At 37.2% G+C, this 16,017-nt stretch overlaps 1 long non-coding RNA gene across 1 annotated transcript; it reads right to left on the bottom strand.

Annotated features, from left to right (window-relative positions):
• Positions 1-7,771: 7,771 nt before the first annotated feature.
• On the bottom strand, positions 7,772-11,839 carry LOC137473153 (uncharacterized). Its single transcript, XR_010998628.1, has 2 exons — positions 11,575-11,839; positions 7,772-10,035 (listed from the first exon to the last, which is right to left on the bottom strand). It is a non-coding gene; the product is annotated as an uncharacterized lncRNA (long non-coding RNA).
• Between the last annotated feature and the right edge of the window lie 4,178 nt (positions 11,840-16,017).

The following is a 16,017-nucleotide window of genomic DNA, read 5'->3' as shown; positions in this document are numbered from 1 at the left end:
TTGAGATATTCAGTCTTCAAGACAATTCAATAATCACATCAAACAGCAGGAAAAATGAAACGTGCAGAAAAGCTGAGGAGACTAAATCAAAGAAAAACTTTAGGCAAGAGAAAATAATTCTGTTAGGAGTCAGTTCTGAAAAGTAAAGATGACACAAGATCTACTCAATATTAATCTTTGCACAAAAATATGCTCAGGGAAGAAGACAGCATGGACCAATATTAATATTCATTTCTCCATATATGTGTATTTAGGAAAGGCATAGTTCCAGTTGTTCAGTAACAGATACATCCATAAAGTCTGGAAAGAAATTGAGTGAGGGAACAGGAACCTAAGAATTTCTTGGTAATTTTATTGAGCATTTTTTGTACATTTGAGTTCCAAATATTTGAAATGGAAATGCAGAATCAGGAGATGATCCCATTAGCTGTCTGTTTCTGCTAGGATAATCAGTGACAAAGCAATGTGTGGTATGAACCGTACCATCTTTAAATTTCAGAGTTGGTATTTCATTAAAATTAGTTCACAGGTCTCAAAAGATAATTTTGTAAGGAGAAAGAAGACTCACAAGCACTTATAACCAGCTCATCACGACAAAGGAAAATCATGAATTTATACTTATATTTCTTTGAACAGTCATGTCAGCTATTTCTCCAGTTCATTGCTTCATTTGCATCACTGTTTGTGCAGCTTTTTGATAAGCAGGGAACAGGGACAAGTTAAAAATAGCCTGTTTTCACTACTGGTTTAATTTTCCGCCATGAATTTCCCCTTCCAGTTGATCACAATATATTAATAAGACAGTGGGACAGAAGCAAGGTTCAGGGCTGGAAGTAGCCCATTCTTTTATTGTAAGAAATTACTTAATATGCTGGTAACTCTACTTGGAGGTTTGGCACAATTTGGCATCTGGAATGTACAAGATATGGAAATTCCTGTTTGAATTGAGCTTCAATTCTTCTGCTTGGGAACCTGGTTAAAATGTTTTCAGGTTGCTAATTTTCTCCACTAGTATTTTGCATCCCTTGAGATCTGTCAGTGTAACTTGATCACATTATTTACCCTCTCAGATCATGATCAGGGAGAATTATGGAGGAGACAATGACTGGGTTTAAAAGGAATTCAAAAACAGAAATCCCATCCTGCAGAAAATTTCAAAATTAATTACTTTTACTTTTTTTCCACATCAAATCCTCCCCTAGCTCCCCAGAAGGAAAAGGTCATGGTACACTAAGGAGCTGTGTTAGATACTTGGCAAGCTAAGTTGATCTGTTTGAGTCTGAAAGTGTGAATGAACAATAATTTGCATGAAATACAACAGCAAAATGCAGCCTAGATATATTGATTCATATTGATAAAATACAAAATTCAGACTACATTTTGGGTCAGTACAATGCAACATTTGTGTCATTTCTTAAGAGAAATGACACTGAAATACTTCTCCCATTATTTTTTTTCCGTATGAAATCATATTGCTATTATTAATAAAGAGGAGAGAGTATTAAGTGAGGAAATTACCCAAGATCTTACAGAAAAGAAGTAAAATTCTCTCTCTTCTTGTTAGACAATCAGGATAGAACAATAAATGCCTTTTCAAATGCCTAAATAAAATGTTCACACACAGGCTCTTCCATCTGCTTTAGCTATCTAAAGCACCAGTAAGGTGTTTTTGAGTTTGAACTACTTTTCTTATAAATCTTCCAGAATTCTTCAGGAAGAACTGAAACCCTCCAAAGGAGAGCTTGAATTTTTACCTATCCTGATTTTATGTCTATAAACCGTATATGCGAGGCTTTGTTACTTCACATGGTGGAGCTGAACAGGATGTGCTTTACCAGATCCAAGTAAGTGACTGGCAATGTCCTCATGGGGAAAAAAGGTTTTCTGTATATCCAGGCACCACCTCTCTTGTTTCATGTTGTGCCTGTGCTCTCTCATACTCCCCCTGTGCCATTATGAAGAACCAATCTCTGTCTTCTTGGGATGGTATCTTGGGTGTTATGTGTGAAAGTAAGAACTTTTTTTTCTATGTGGTTAGTGTGAAAATATACTCTTTGAACATGTTTAATGCAATCACATTTCCTGTGATTTTTGATGATTGTGCAATTTTTGAAGACTAGGAATACATAGCAAATAATAATTCTATTATTTCCAGAAGACCAAAATAGACTTGCCTGCTATTAGATATATAGTGATATTTGTTAATAACTTAAGACTTCAGACTAAGCTTGCTTAAGTCAATTTTATTTTCAGGAAGGCATGCTGTTGTATCTTTTCTACTTCATCTTTGATGGGAGGTGATACAGGAAAATACAAGAGGTCTCACAAGAATGCTCCTACTGAACAAGTGAACATTAAAATTAGATGTTTTATTGAGGTACCATTCCTAAAAATTACCAAAAAAATAAACATCAAATGTTTCACAATGTACAACTGAGAATTAAATTACACCTCCATGCTGAAGAAAGTACAGCAGGGCAAGAACCCCAGAATCACAGAATCATCAAGGTTGAAAGAGACCTTCAAGATCATCTAATCCAGCTGTCAACCCAGCATCACCATAATCACCCCAAAACCATATCCCCAAGTGCCACACACAGATGCCTGCAAAGATGGTGACTCCACCGCTGCCCTGGGCAATTTATTCCAATGCCTGACAACTCTTTCAGTGTTTTGGTTTTTTTGGGGTTTTTTTTGTTTTTTTTTTTTTTTCTAATATGTAATCTGAATCTCCCCTGGGACAATTTGAGGCCATTTCCTGTCACCCTTTCACTTGAGACATGGCAGAGTAGACTGACCACCACCTCACTGCAATCTCCTTTCAGGTGATTGTACAGAGTAATGAGACTGAACAACCCCAGCTCCCTGAGCTGTTGCTCATAAGAGTTGTTTTCTAGACCCTAAAGAAACTGTCATGATTTCAACCTTAGCCTTACCAGTGGTCCATCCATAACTTTCCAAAGGTTAATAATATGTGTTTTTCCAAATACTCCAGTTGTGATTTCATTCTGCAGATTGAAAATAGCAAGAAAGGTAATGTTGACATTAACTCAAGCTTCTTGGAGCTCTGATCATGTGATACAATTCAGCCAATTTTGTCTGTGTTCATGAGATGAGTCGAGCACATATCAGGCACACCCTCTGTGTGAACCAAGTTGTAATGCCCCTGAGATTGGCAAGAGACCATCCACTGCAAACACTGAATAAAATGTTCCTGTTAATTTAACTTGGTTAGAATAGCTCTGTAAAATAATATAAACTCCATTAACTTCAGTGGTGGGTGTCTGTGTGTTGGAACAAGGAAATTAGATGAGCCTCATACCATACTGTTTAATTGAGTGTGAATAGAGATAAATATGCACTAAACCAAGTTAGGATTGTTGTAGGCTTTGCTTCACTGTAAGTTTTTGTCTGTCACTGAAAATTGTGGGGTTCAAAATGCTGCAATCAATCAGATCCAATTTTCATTTTCTGAGCAAGCAGCAGATTAGCAATTTTATTAACAGTTGTAGACAGGTGGGTTAATCCTTTAGTTCCCTCTGATTTATATTTTGCATTTCTAAAAAATTATTTACATTGTCCTGAATATTTTCATGACAAAATTATGACCACTTGCTGTTAGTCCAATACCCAAAGCTAACATGCTGCTGCTGGGTCTGGAAGCTGAAAGCTCATTTCTGATACAGTCAGTAAAAAGTGAAAAGATGGTTAATTTTTAATTTAGAATGATAAGACACAAATCAAGGTAATTTTTTTTTAATTTACCATGAAAATGTATATATACAATACTGAAGAGGAGGAAAATTAAATTTTATAAATGTGACTAAAAAGGGGAATTATTTTGAAATAGTTCAGCATGTTCCAGAGAAGGAAAGCCTTTTTAATTAAAACTCAGTACTTGTTGAGTTGAAAAGAAAACTGTGAGAAAACAAAACTCCAATACTTAGCACACAGGAAATAGAGGCAAGAAATTCAAACTGATAAGAATGAACTGCAAATAAAGCTGATGGTTACAAAGAGGAATACATGAAAATTATGCCCAGGAAGGCTAAGAATAAATCTTTTTTTTAATATTTTAAAAACACTAGAGTCCAACTCTATTCTACAACAGGTTCAATAGAATTGACACCATCACAACTAGGTTTGCAGAATGCAGGAGCCTTATGTAGGGTGGTTGGAATAGCTCTTTGTCCTGATTCCAGCCAAGACAGGGTTAATTTTCAAATAAAACTGTTGTGGTTAAGGAATGGTACTCCCCAGTTTAGTACTTCTACTGAGACTCTCCAAACCATGTGCCATTCACTTGCACCACACTCCCCTTCCCTCTCTCCCTGAAATGGGCTGAGACAGCAATTGGAGGCACAAAGATCAGAGGTTGAGATAAGAACAATTTACTGGAACCAACAATGAGATAAGATAACGAACAGTAACAGCAACAACACTTATGACAGAGGGTACAAGAAACAAGGAAATTATTCTCACAGAAACCTCCATAATACCTGACTGCCCCCTCCACCACACTGCACGACCTGGAAGAGAGCCCTTCCCTCACCCTGGAAAATAACATGAAGTAATACAGAATAAACTTTGTGTCCCAGACATGTCCTCTCCTGGCTGCTGCAAAAATTAATTTTGTCATGGCTGAAATCAGGACACTCTTAAATGTATTTGAGAAAACAGGTGAAGGCAGAGCTAGACATTTGCGTACCCTTGAGAATATTTCTTGCAATGCTTCTGACTACAAGAGCTTTCCCCATAGCATGGGTTTAGGGATTTTAATATTGGTAGGAATAGATTGACTCGATGTGTCAGAGGAATCGGGATCTATTTTATCCCTAGAGATCTTTTTGAAAGATAAAACTGATTATTTGTGAAAATACAGGGCTGCAGTATTACAATAGCATTGCAAAGAAAATTCCCAGTGCTATTAAAATTCCACTTAACCAGAACTTCCATCATCCACTAATTTCTGAAGTAGACTCATTGTCTTCTGCAGCTTAACCAGATGCTGTCCTGCCATGAAATGGATATGAAGTTTCTATTTCTTCTTTGGTCTTAAAATAAATTCCTGTATTTACTGTCTCTTTCCTTTTGCCAATGCACAATTTTATGTTATAGCATATGTTTTTATGAGAGAATCCTTCCTGCAGTTCATGCTGTTTTCTATCTAAATTGTTTAAACATAAGGTTTTTCCCCTGTTAATTACTATTACTTATAAAACCTTACCACTATGCATGTTGATGGTACCATATCTTTCTAAGATATCTGTTATAAAATTTGGACAGGTTTCACACTGGCATATTTTACAAGGCTCGGGAAAAGCTAAATTCATGATAGTATTGATGCATCATTAAACCACCATTCCACACTTGGAAGTCCAATGAACAGTCCCAGACCATGTCTTTTGCCCGTGACAAGAAAACTCCACACTTTTAAAATGAAATTCAAATGCACCATTGGCAAAAGGAAGGGTGAGCAAAAGCCATTATTCCATTTTTGATGGGTAGTTACATATTGCATAAGAGTGTTCATTTATAACTTAGTCTCATTCATAGTGTCACCCTCACAAGTCCCATCATTAAGACATATTTGATGCCTTGTGAGTTTCTCCAAAAGAAAAAAGATAATAAAATATTAGCAAAGGATTTGTTGTAGGGGGCCTTTTTTATTATCATTAAAACATAAAAACCTTGTTAAGCAAGGACTGAGTAGGCTCAATTTCATTTCAAGCCTTTCTAAAATGCTTCCCAGCAGAACTAACCTTCCAGGCAGAGCTTCAAATGATCTGAAACCTCCCCGGAGAGGAACACTACATACCACAGCAAATGTGCGCTCTTTGCTTCCTCTCAGTACTTTCTGACACCCAAAAAGGGACAAGATTCTCAGTCTACAGATGGGGACTGTCCAGATGTGTCCAGCTGCCTCAATGAAGGACTGTGACAAAAGCCTGCCAGGTTCAAGCCTTTTTCCCTGTGCTTCTCCCAAAGAGAGCACATTAGAGGTAACAAATGTAGACTTCAAGGTCAGGTTGGATGGGATTTGAGCAGCCTGATCTAGCTGATGTCCTCAACCATTTTGGCAGGGTAAGACTGGGTTACATCTAAAGGTCCTTTCTAACCCAGACCATTCTATGGTTCTATGATTCTGTAAATCTTCCAAAAGGCTTTGTGTTTCATTACTTGCTGCGGGGTGGGGGATGGTGTTTTTCTCTACCTACAAACCTTTTCTACATATTCTTTTGCAAGACTTTACTGCTTGTTGCAAACATACTGCTGCTGAAACATAAACAAATCAAAAGCAAGAACAATTTGTCTTTACCTTCAGCCTCCTTACTAAAAGCTTCTTTTTTGCATGTGCAGTTGTTTCCTGAGGCAGATCTTATCCAAGGTCACATCTCTTTCCAGCTCAGCTGTCTTGTTCCACAAGAAGCTGAACTGTATTTTCACAAGGAGAGACCATGGCAGAGGCAACCTGTGTCAGTGGCTGCTTTCCCTGCAGCTCTGCTCACATCTTCCCTGTAAAAAACATATCACTTCAGTTGTCTGGGCTGGCTGGAGCAGACAATCAGTCAAATTTCTCTTTAGAAGATGCTGCTTCTTGTGAAGCAGACAGCAAAAATGTCTGAAACTGTACATAACCTGGTTATCTTTTCACTAGTGTGTGAAATGTCTTTGATGAAGGATTTAATTGATTTTATTTTCTCTCTGAAGAATAAAATGTGGACCAAGGAAGACTTTCATAGGCACAAATCTGAATTTTAAGGCAACAAAAGTGCTAGGTTTCACACAGTTTTGTACAACCTACCTTTTTAACAATATTATTAAGAGGAATCAATAAAATGAAGTACTCATTTGAATTTCTTAAATGCATCAGTGATGCTATAAGCCATAAGTTTAAATAAAAGGTTAATAATAAAAGATTTTGCATTTTAATTGTTTCTTACAGATCAGTGGAGGAATTGTAGTGACTTGTGGATTTTGCATAACTTTTTATGAATATCTTTCTGAATTTTTTTAAATTTTCAAACATGAATTGCTAATTATGGCTAAATCATTATTTTATGAAAGAGCCAATATTTTTCCCCATAGAAAAGTAGGGGCAATTTACTAGATGCAAGAAATTTAGCCTTATTTAGAGACTAAGGGGGAGGGAAAAAAAAAAGAAATAAAACCAGCCCATCTGTTTTCATCCATCTGGTTAAGTACTATTATATATGTGAGTAAGTGTAGTGCCATCACACTTATTGAGTATGAGGAGAGAGTCAGCCTCAAAAAGCAAGGAATGGCAAGTCAGCTTTTCTGATGTCTACAAAAAAGATAATAAAGGATACTGAATGTAAATGCATTTTCATTAATAAAAATCAAATGAAGATGTAATTTCAAAATAAAATTATGCTTCCACGTAACTGAAATTTTTTATAAAATTACCTTTACGTAGGCATGGAAATGCAATAAGAGTACTGTGACAATTACCTCTGTGTGACTGCTTTAATGCTCCTTGTCCATTAGCATTTTCCAAGACAATGCCACAGTCTGTTATTATTTGAGTTAGGAATGGATCCAGTGCACCTAAGCATATGCAGTGTTTCAGGACTGAACCTTATCTCTTTCTTGCAAAGGCTTTATCAACTAAATCCCTCTAGAGGGAGCAAATCAGGGATGCACATCAAGTTAGTTGTCAAAGGCAGTATAGATACAAACTTTGCCTGTATGTTGGGTAGTTATAAAACCATATACACTGAATTTTTGAACACACCCAAAGAAAGCTAGGAAAATATTAAAAGTTTGTTCCAAGAATTTCTCAAGCAGAATGAAGTAAATGACAAATATGGACATTGTGTTTAAATATGATCCAGTCCTATCCAGTTGACCAGAGTTTGAAGAATCTTTCTGTAGTGTGAAACAAGTTACTCTGAAGAATACCTGAATTTACCAGCAATGGGCTAAAAAGACTAAGAAAAGTTATTGATGTGAATTGAAAGTAAGACAGTATTTTAGAGACTGTGGTTCTAACTTCTCTGTTAGGTTAGAAATTATGGTTGATTTCTTTCTAGTTTTCAGAGATTTAATGCATCCTGGTGAGGTATTTGATGCTTTGTTTACAGAATTTTTCCCTTCTCAAGAAATCCTGCTGTTTTGTTCTAGTATTTTCATAAAAAACCAATAGCACATAAGGCATAATACAATTAATTTAATTTTCACTAATGATAGCCTTTCATATTAACCAGTATCCATCCCTTTTATTTTATGTAGTCCTGCTGTGCTTTGAAATATGTTATGTATGTGTATAAGAAATAGACCAATAAAAAAGGAAATTTTATTTCCATAAATATCTTGTATAATCAGGATTTCCAATAAAACATATGCTATATAACAATGACACTTATCTGATGGATGTATGAGTAATTCAAAAAATCAATTTTCTAAAAAGACTTATTGTGGAAGTCTATCATTCAATTAATAACAGCAGTTAAAGAAGATGTTTTCTCTGGTTCAGAATGCAGTACTGGAGAGAAAGAGAGGCTTGGGATCTTAACCTGTGTCTAAATAACAGGCTTTTGGCTGCTTTTGAATAAAGTTTATTCTTGATTTTACTGTTCTTCTTGTGGAAGAAAACCAAGAGTTGGAACATCTCTTGTTCATCAAAGCAGAATTCTGCTGTTCTGGAAAAGCTATTTGAAAGTGGGTTTGGAAGTAGTTTTCCAAACTGAAAAATCTTTTCAGAATTCAATTTCAAATTATCAAGTTAAAAAGAGAGCAGAATCCATCAAATATACCTAAACCAAACAAAAATTTATCCCAAATCAATGATTTTCTTTTCTTTCCTTCCTCCTCCCAAATTATGTTGAAACTTCTTTTCAGCCTGAATCAAAATATTTCATAAAATCATGGTAATGAATGGTTTGGGTTGCAAGGGACTTGAACAATCATCCAGTTCCACCTCCCCTCCAATGGGCAATGATGCCACTAGACCAAATTGCTTAAAACACCATCCAAACTGCCCTTGAACAGTTCCAGGGCTGGGGCGTCCACAACTTCCCTGAGCAACCTGTGCCAGTGTTTCACCACCCTCCCAGTAAAGAATTTCTTCCTAACATCTAATCTAAATCTCTCCTCTTTGCAGTTAAAACCATTCCATCCTTGTGCTATTTCCATACTTCCTATTTGACTGTTGCTCTACAGTTTCCACTCTTTTCATCCTATAACAGTAGCAAAGTAGAAAAAGATATATATTCCATTTATATTATTTAGTCTTCTACTTTGAGTAAAGAAGAATACCTGACAAGAGGAATATTTTATGTCTGTCCTCCCAGGCACATTGAGATTTTTGGACAATCAGATCAATCAGCTCTTTATCTTACCTTCAGCCCATTGCCTGACAGGATAGTGCATAACAAAGGGCACCGCTCACTGTTACTGAGCTACCACAGTCACCCTGGGGTTTGAACACGGGGGTTTGAACAAATCTAACCATGATCCTTCACTTACTTTGACCTCAGTGTGATTGTTACCTATCACTTTGGTCTGCAGGAGTCTGCATGGCATCACATCCTCTTCCCTAACAAAGGCTCTTAACCCTGTCTAGAAAACAGCAGGAAAGGACTCACACTTCTGAATCTTTCGGTTTCAGATCTGACACACTGACAGGAAGACTCCATTCCTTCCTTCAGTACTAATATCCCTTTACTTCTAAGAGAGACAGATAAAATTTTTACTAGTGGATTCTTGGTCTTATTCTGCACCATGTATGTGATTCGAGATATCCTTCAGCAACTCAGAAATAGCAATCCTCTCTGTCTCATCCCTGAGGAAATACCCTTGTAGTGAGACAAGAAGTGGGATGCTTCTACCTTGCCTCCCTACTTGATGGCTCAGCAGCTTCATTTCATTCACCTTCACCAGTGGCCAATCTAATTGAGCAGGCATTTAAAAGGTGCAGTGAGATGTGGGATCACAAGTCATTCAGGCAACCTCTAGTTTACCCAGTGCAGCAGGGAGGTCAGCTGGGTGCTCAGCCACACATTCCCCAGGGCCCTTAGAAAATGTCAGATGATTATCTCTGAGCAAATCATGTGCAAATCAGCTGGAGTGGCAAACTGCACTGTTGCAATTAGCAGCTCATTCTAATTACTTATTAATTCAGTTTATCTGCTATTTTCAATTTCCTCATAAAGGGCAGAAAAGAACAAATTTGCAGATGATTATGTTGCCATCTACCTAACTGTATTTCAGCAACCAGCTCAATTTAAAATTGCACTGAAAGTGAGAGGAAGTGACTTAACTTTCTCCCTGAATCCAAAATAACCCCAGAAATCTCCATCCAGCTGCTCTTTCACCTTGGGGAAATCTCTGATTCCATAAAAATAAGCTGGAAGTGGGGGAGGGGCTCTGCCTCCTAAGTTCAGCAAAAACCTCTCTGCTACATGTGCAGAATTACCCACCAAAAACATTGCTGAAAAGTAACTAGCATATTTAAACAAGTTAGAGAGTCACAAAAAGATCTTTTCTCTCCCACAAGGCTTCTGTCTAGAATAGCCTGCCTCAAGCTGTAACATATTTGTTGGAGCACTAGTCCAAAAAATGTTTATTTACCTCCTCTACTCAATTACTGTTACGCCTCCCATATTCCTAGCACACACATAAACAAAGTGGTTACATGATATTTTGTTTCTCTAAAAACACAACCTTACTCTTTCTCCAGCTATGAAGCTTTGAAGAAAGAAATTGAACATTCTTTATAATCTTTGGGTTTAGGGATCCACCTGTAGCACTGAGCATCCTACTCATGCTGGCCTGGTTTTGAACTGGGGGCTGGAGTGTTGTTTCCAGAGCTGCCTCCCAACCTCAGCCATCTGGAGCTTGCAAAATAGAGAAGACCAAGATTCATGCTTCTGGTTTGAAGATTATCTCCATGTTTTGCAGTAGGAAGGTATGGTTTTAACTTCTACATCGAGACCCACCTGCCATGCCACTTGTTCATAAATATACCTCCAGATCACCAAACTTTTTAGAGTCAATGTTAAAGTGAATCAAAATTTTTCTTGTTTTTAGTAGCAATCTCACCAGTCTTATCTTCATAGGGTTAGCATGAAAATTGGTGCCTTTCACCTAACCATTTGTGTTTGGCTCTCTAAATGACTTCCTGTTATTTGGTCTACAAATCAATGCATTACATGAATTTTATTTCTGATATATCCACTTTTTCAAGATGCTGACTGATTAGTTTTAGATTAATTTGCATCACCATGCAGATGATAAATTTAGTGTGGGCTACACTAGACTCTATATTTGTGACTCATTTTCCACCAAAGTGGGTCTCAGTGTGAATGGAAGATTTTCTCCTGTGTATCCCTTTTAAAGCACACAGTAAGCATTAGCTTGTGCTTTTGGGTTGCCTCTCCTGTGCGGGGCAGAGAGAGAGAAAGGGGGAACAAAGAGAGTTTTCTAACTCTTCTTCTGAAGATGACAACCAAAAATGAAGGCAGTCTTTCAGTATATTCATTAAAACATATTTTTCTAACACAATGGCTAACATTACGATACTGATGAAATACAATTCAACTATTTCCTTACTATGTCCATGAGCCTTGGCATTTTGTTACATATATTTTTCTTCTTTATTGCCATTTTCTTTCTATTTCCTCCTTTACTCCTTGCTGCTGCATTTCCAAGTGTCATGTCTTCTCTTTGTGTACATGCATACACATAGTGGGAAGGAAAAAACTTTCCAAAGGATTTTGAACTTTTCCATTTTCCTTGACAGATAGCACAAGTAAAATGGAAATCTTGAGGTCAGCATTTCAGTTTCCCACAGCCCTCATGCTTTCTTCTATACTGTCTTCACGTAAGAGAAACCTTCTTCTCTGTTGGTCAATTCCTTCATACAATAAAGGTTTCTTCAGAGTTAGTGGCCTTCCTCCTCCACCTTCTGGTCACCCCAAGAAAGCTTCTGTGGTCCAACAAAGAAAGAATTGCTGACGTATTTTGCCGCAGTGTCTTCACCTGCCAATTGCTCAGCGTTTGCCCGGCTTGACCTGACACAGCAAGCAGCGAGGGCCACCTTCCAGTTCCCCAGGGGGTTAGGAGGGCAGCTTTGGGTCCGGCCCATAGCCGTAGGAGAGACTTGAGTGGCGGTAACAGAAGAAGGAGTCAACTTCTGTAGAGGGTTCTCAATCCAGGTTTATTAGGAGTCTCCGAAGTGCCTCCTGACCGAGTGACAAACGGCCTTCAGAAGCCCTGAACTGCACTGTGCAACAGTATTTATCAGGGGGTGTAAACAAGGGGATGGTCTTTCTATGGACCAATGGGGTGGCAGTGGGGAGTGGAAACCAGGGAAATGGGCATGAACGGGCACAAATAGGGAAATTGGTAAGAGGGGACCCCGGCGTCTGACCTATCACTCAATGCCCCTGATGGAACTTTCTGGGTGGAAGGGAAGGGTTGTCGAGTGACAGACAGACCCCGGGGCGGGGTTACGGGAAAGACTCAGCAGGTTCTGGGGACAAGGGTGGAGGAAGGAGAGGATTGACATTAGGGTAGGAGGAGGCAAAGGAGGGCAGGACCACTTACATGGGGGTACAGGACCAAACTACTTAACAGAACAGGACAAGTTAAATACACAACACAACAATATTTTATTCATTTTATTCTATTCTTATTATTTATTCATAATCTATTTTAGTCTACTAAACCTATTTTTTTCTAGGATTGGTCTCAAAGAAAAAAATATCTTTAAAATTAAAAAAGGCAGTCCTCTAAAGGTTCTTGAGGTGTGGCAAATTCTTATACATTACAGCGTGTTTTCTTAAGACAAAACAAAGTTTACAATTTTAACTAAGTTAATGACCTCTTTAAGATAGGTAACTCTAAATGTGGCCTGACATCTAGCTTATTCTAATTTTATTATTTAACCTGGTTTAAAATTTGAGAAATGTTCATCCCTATGTCCAATTTCATTCCTTAATGGATTTTGTTTACCCGTATCATGGGAAGTGTATATTGTCTCAAATGATCAGTATGGGCTGTATTTCCAAGGACTCCTACACCTGCCTTTTAATGAGATATAATTTACCTTCTGTTTATTTAGACTCTCAATATTTATGCATAGTCTCCTTTCTTATTGAGTCATTTATATTCATGGTGGTGCAGTTTCTTCTTTCTAGGATGTACCACCTTGATGCATTTATTGATTTCTCCAAGATGATTTGATTAGTAAATCACTTATTTCCTCACTTCATCCTTTCTTAATTTTGTCTCCCCCTGATAAGTGCTTAATTATAGTTAATATTTCCACTTCCTCACAATCCATTAAATTGTGGTCTTCATTTCCTCTTTCTTATTCTGAGTTCATTTGCTCCCCTAATTTAAATTTTTGACCCCTCTAAGGTTTGATATCTATTTTAGTCTTTGAACCTCCTGCCTCTGCCTTCCAGAAAAAACTTCACCTTCCAAATACCTGTTGTGCCTGCTAACTTTTTTCACCATGGTAGTTAGTAATATGGTTGAGGGGAATAAAATTATTCTTCCCCTAATTTTGAATGTGTGTTACCTGTTCAGCATAGAAACCTTTTCCTAGAATATAAAAGTTAGAGCCAGGATCTACTAATGTAAACCAGGACTGCTTTCAGTACCTAGCTTTCGGTACTTCTTCTAGGTGTCTCCAGTCTAAAGGAGCAGGAAGCTATCTACAAACATACTGTAGACCACTGAATTTCTGGTGGCTTCTCCCATCATCAGGGAGTCACTGTAGAGTCTTTTTACATGAAAGTATTCCCGCCACAGAGAAGCTGTATTACAAATATAGGATATTTTAGCTCCTCTAAACAGGAACATGCCCCTGTTGTCCCTTAAGATCCTTAGAAGCTTTATTAAGTATTTATCTACATGCTTTAGTGTTTACAAAGAACATAGAATAAGCGAATATTACTAATTCATTTCCACGTCTAGAATTAGACAATAAAGTTACAAAGGTTTAATGACTAAGTTCACAGAAATAAAACAAGCTGCAGGCTTTCATCAGTCTCTGTGTCAGAACTCTCCCTTCTTGTAACCTAGCAGTTATCTCCCTTGACATCTAACCACAAGCTCAGTTGTGTGTCTGCTCTTACATAAACCTTAGGACTGACACACTAGAAGGGTTCTGCAATCTGAGGAGACAGGTAAATTCTAAACCTAAATCTCTCCTTGCATTTTTTTCAGACTTGTCCCTTTTCATAGCATCAAGATTTCTGAGAGCAGAAAACAGTCAAGACTTTGAATTTAGCTTTTTCCTTGGGAAAACTTCCTCACATACTCATAAATTTAGAAAACATTATTGTCTAAGTGAAGCCATCTCTAACCAGATATAAACAGTTCATCAGTTTTCTGAGAGCAAAATGTTCTTTCCTTCCTGGCAGAAAGAGATTGAGGTCTCAAAACAAAAGCAGGAGATTATCTGATTATCCACCAATTTATTTATAAATTGTAAGTCTATGTTACATGCATATATATACACATATGTGAGATTATGTGTGTACTTTTCAATTGCTTATGGACAATAGTAATAATGTGCATTTTTTGATTACTGAATTCCTGACCCTGGTTTTAAGCCTACTATGGCAGACACCTCACTTTCTCTTACAAACCAGTATCTATTCCATTTCACTTTATTGTCTATGGCCAGAGAAGCAACACTTACTATCCTCTCATTGGACAATGGGGTGCTGCAGAAGGAGGGTTTCTCTAACCACATTCCTTGCTAATTAAATCACAGAATATTCGAGATGGAAGGGATCTGCAAGGATCATCATGTCTTACTCCTAAGTGATAGGTCCATACAGGGATCAATCCCATGATACTGGTGTTATTTCTGTGCTCTAACCAACTGATTTAATCTCATGGTGTAATAAATATGGTAATTCATACCAGCCAGTTTCTGTCCATTTCCAAGACCCAAAACCTCTACTGTGTACTTAGAAATCTGCCTTCTTTCTGGTACCAAATGCAAGTCATTCATAAGCAGTGAGAAAGGAAAATATTTCTCAGCCTTGTCTAAGAGAATCAGCCACTGTAAATATTGGTGGTGCCAAGAAATCCTGCCAACCAGAGATGAGTGAAATTATTTATATGTAAAATAAGTGGTAGCTATAGCCCATGACAAGAGGAGAATTTTCTGCTACTCCAGCTGTCATCCCTAATGGGAATTTCATTTATTAACTATCTTCTTTTTTTTTGTAACTTTCCAATCACAATAAGACAACTAAAAGTAGTTACAAGCAATTAACATTTACTTTACTTGATTCTAAAAATTTGGTCACACTTGCCAGTTTAATCTACATATAAACTGATGGCCTGGCAAAATTGGTCTTTGAAAAAAAAAACACATATGGTAGAGTTAATCACTGTGAAATCATCAGAACTTTGCAAATCATTGGAAAGGCATCTAAGCAAGCTGTTCAGCAACATCAAATCTTAGCAGCTATATGTTAAGCACCAAAGTCACGTTCCAATGTTTTATATCACCTTAAGATAAAAATCATCTGTCACTGATATTGAAAAAAGTTATTCTGTATTAATTTGTATTTGAATTACTGTCAAGTCCTTTTATTTGTTATGAATAATAAACCAGCTTATAGGGAATTGTTTCTGCATATTTATTCACAAATAAGTATTTATCTTTATATATAATATGCTTGCTATGAAATTATTGCTTACTGAATTTCTCAGGGTATTTCTGTGGTGATTAATTTTTCTCTTCATAATTATGGTAAAGATAAAATATGTCTGTGTCTGTAAGGCCTCTTGCACACAAACATGTCTATATAGATGTAAAAACTTAAGACAAGCTGTTGATAGGTCTATACTAATAACAGTGTCATGTGAAACCTTCTTCTAAGATGCATTTTCTTAGGGTAGTAGCAGATTTCTTATCCCAACCTCTTGTTCTTTTTATCACCATCTAAGAGAGGAATGTTGGATGCTTCCAATTTAAGCATTAAACATAAATGCAGAAGGTACGAGTATTACCAGTCTGTTTTT

This window comes from Anomalospiza imberbis, chromosome 1 (assembly GCF_031753505.1).
Source record: "Anomalospiza imberbis isolate Cuckoo-Finch-1a 21T00152 chromosome 1, ASM3175350v1, whole genome shotgun sequence".
NCBI lineage: Eukaryota > Metazoa > Chordata > Aves > Passeriformes > Viduidae > Anomalospiza > Anomalospiza imberbis.
Note: the sequence above shows the minus strand (reverse complement) of the source record. Positions and strands in the feature narration are given on the sequence as shown.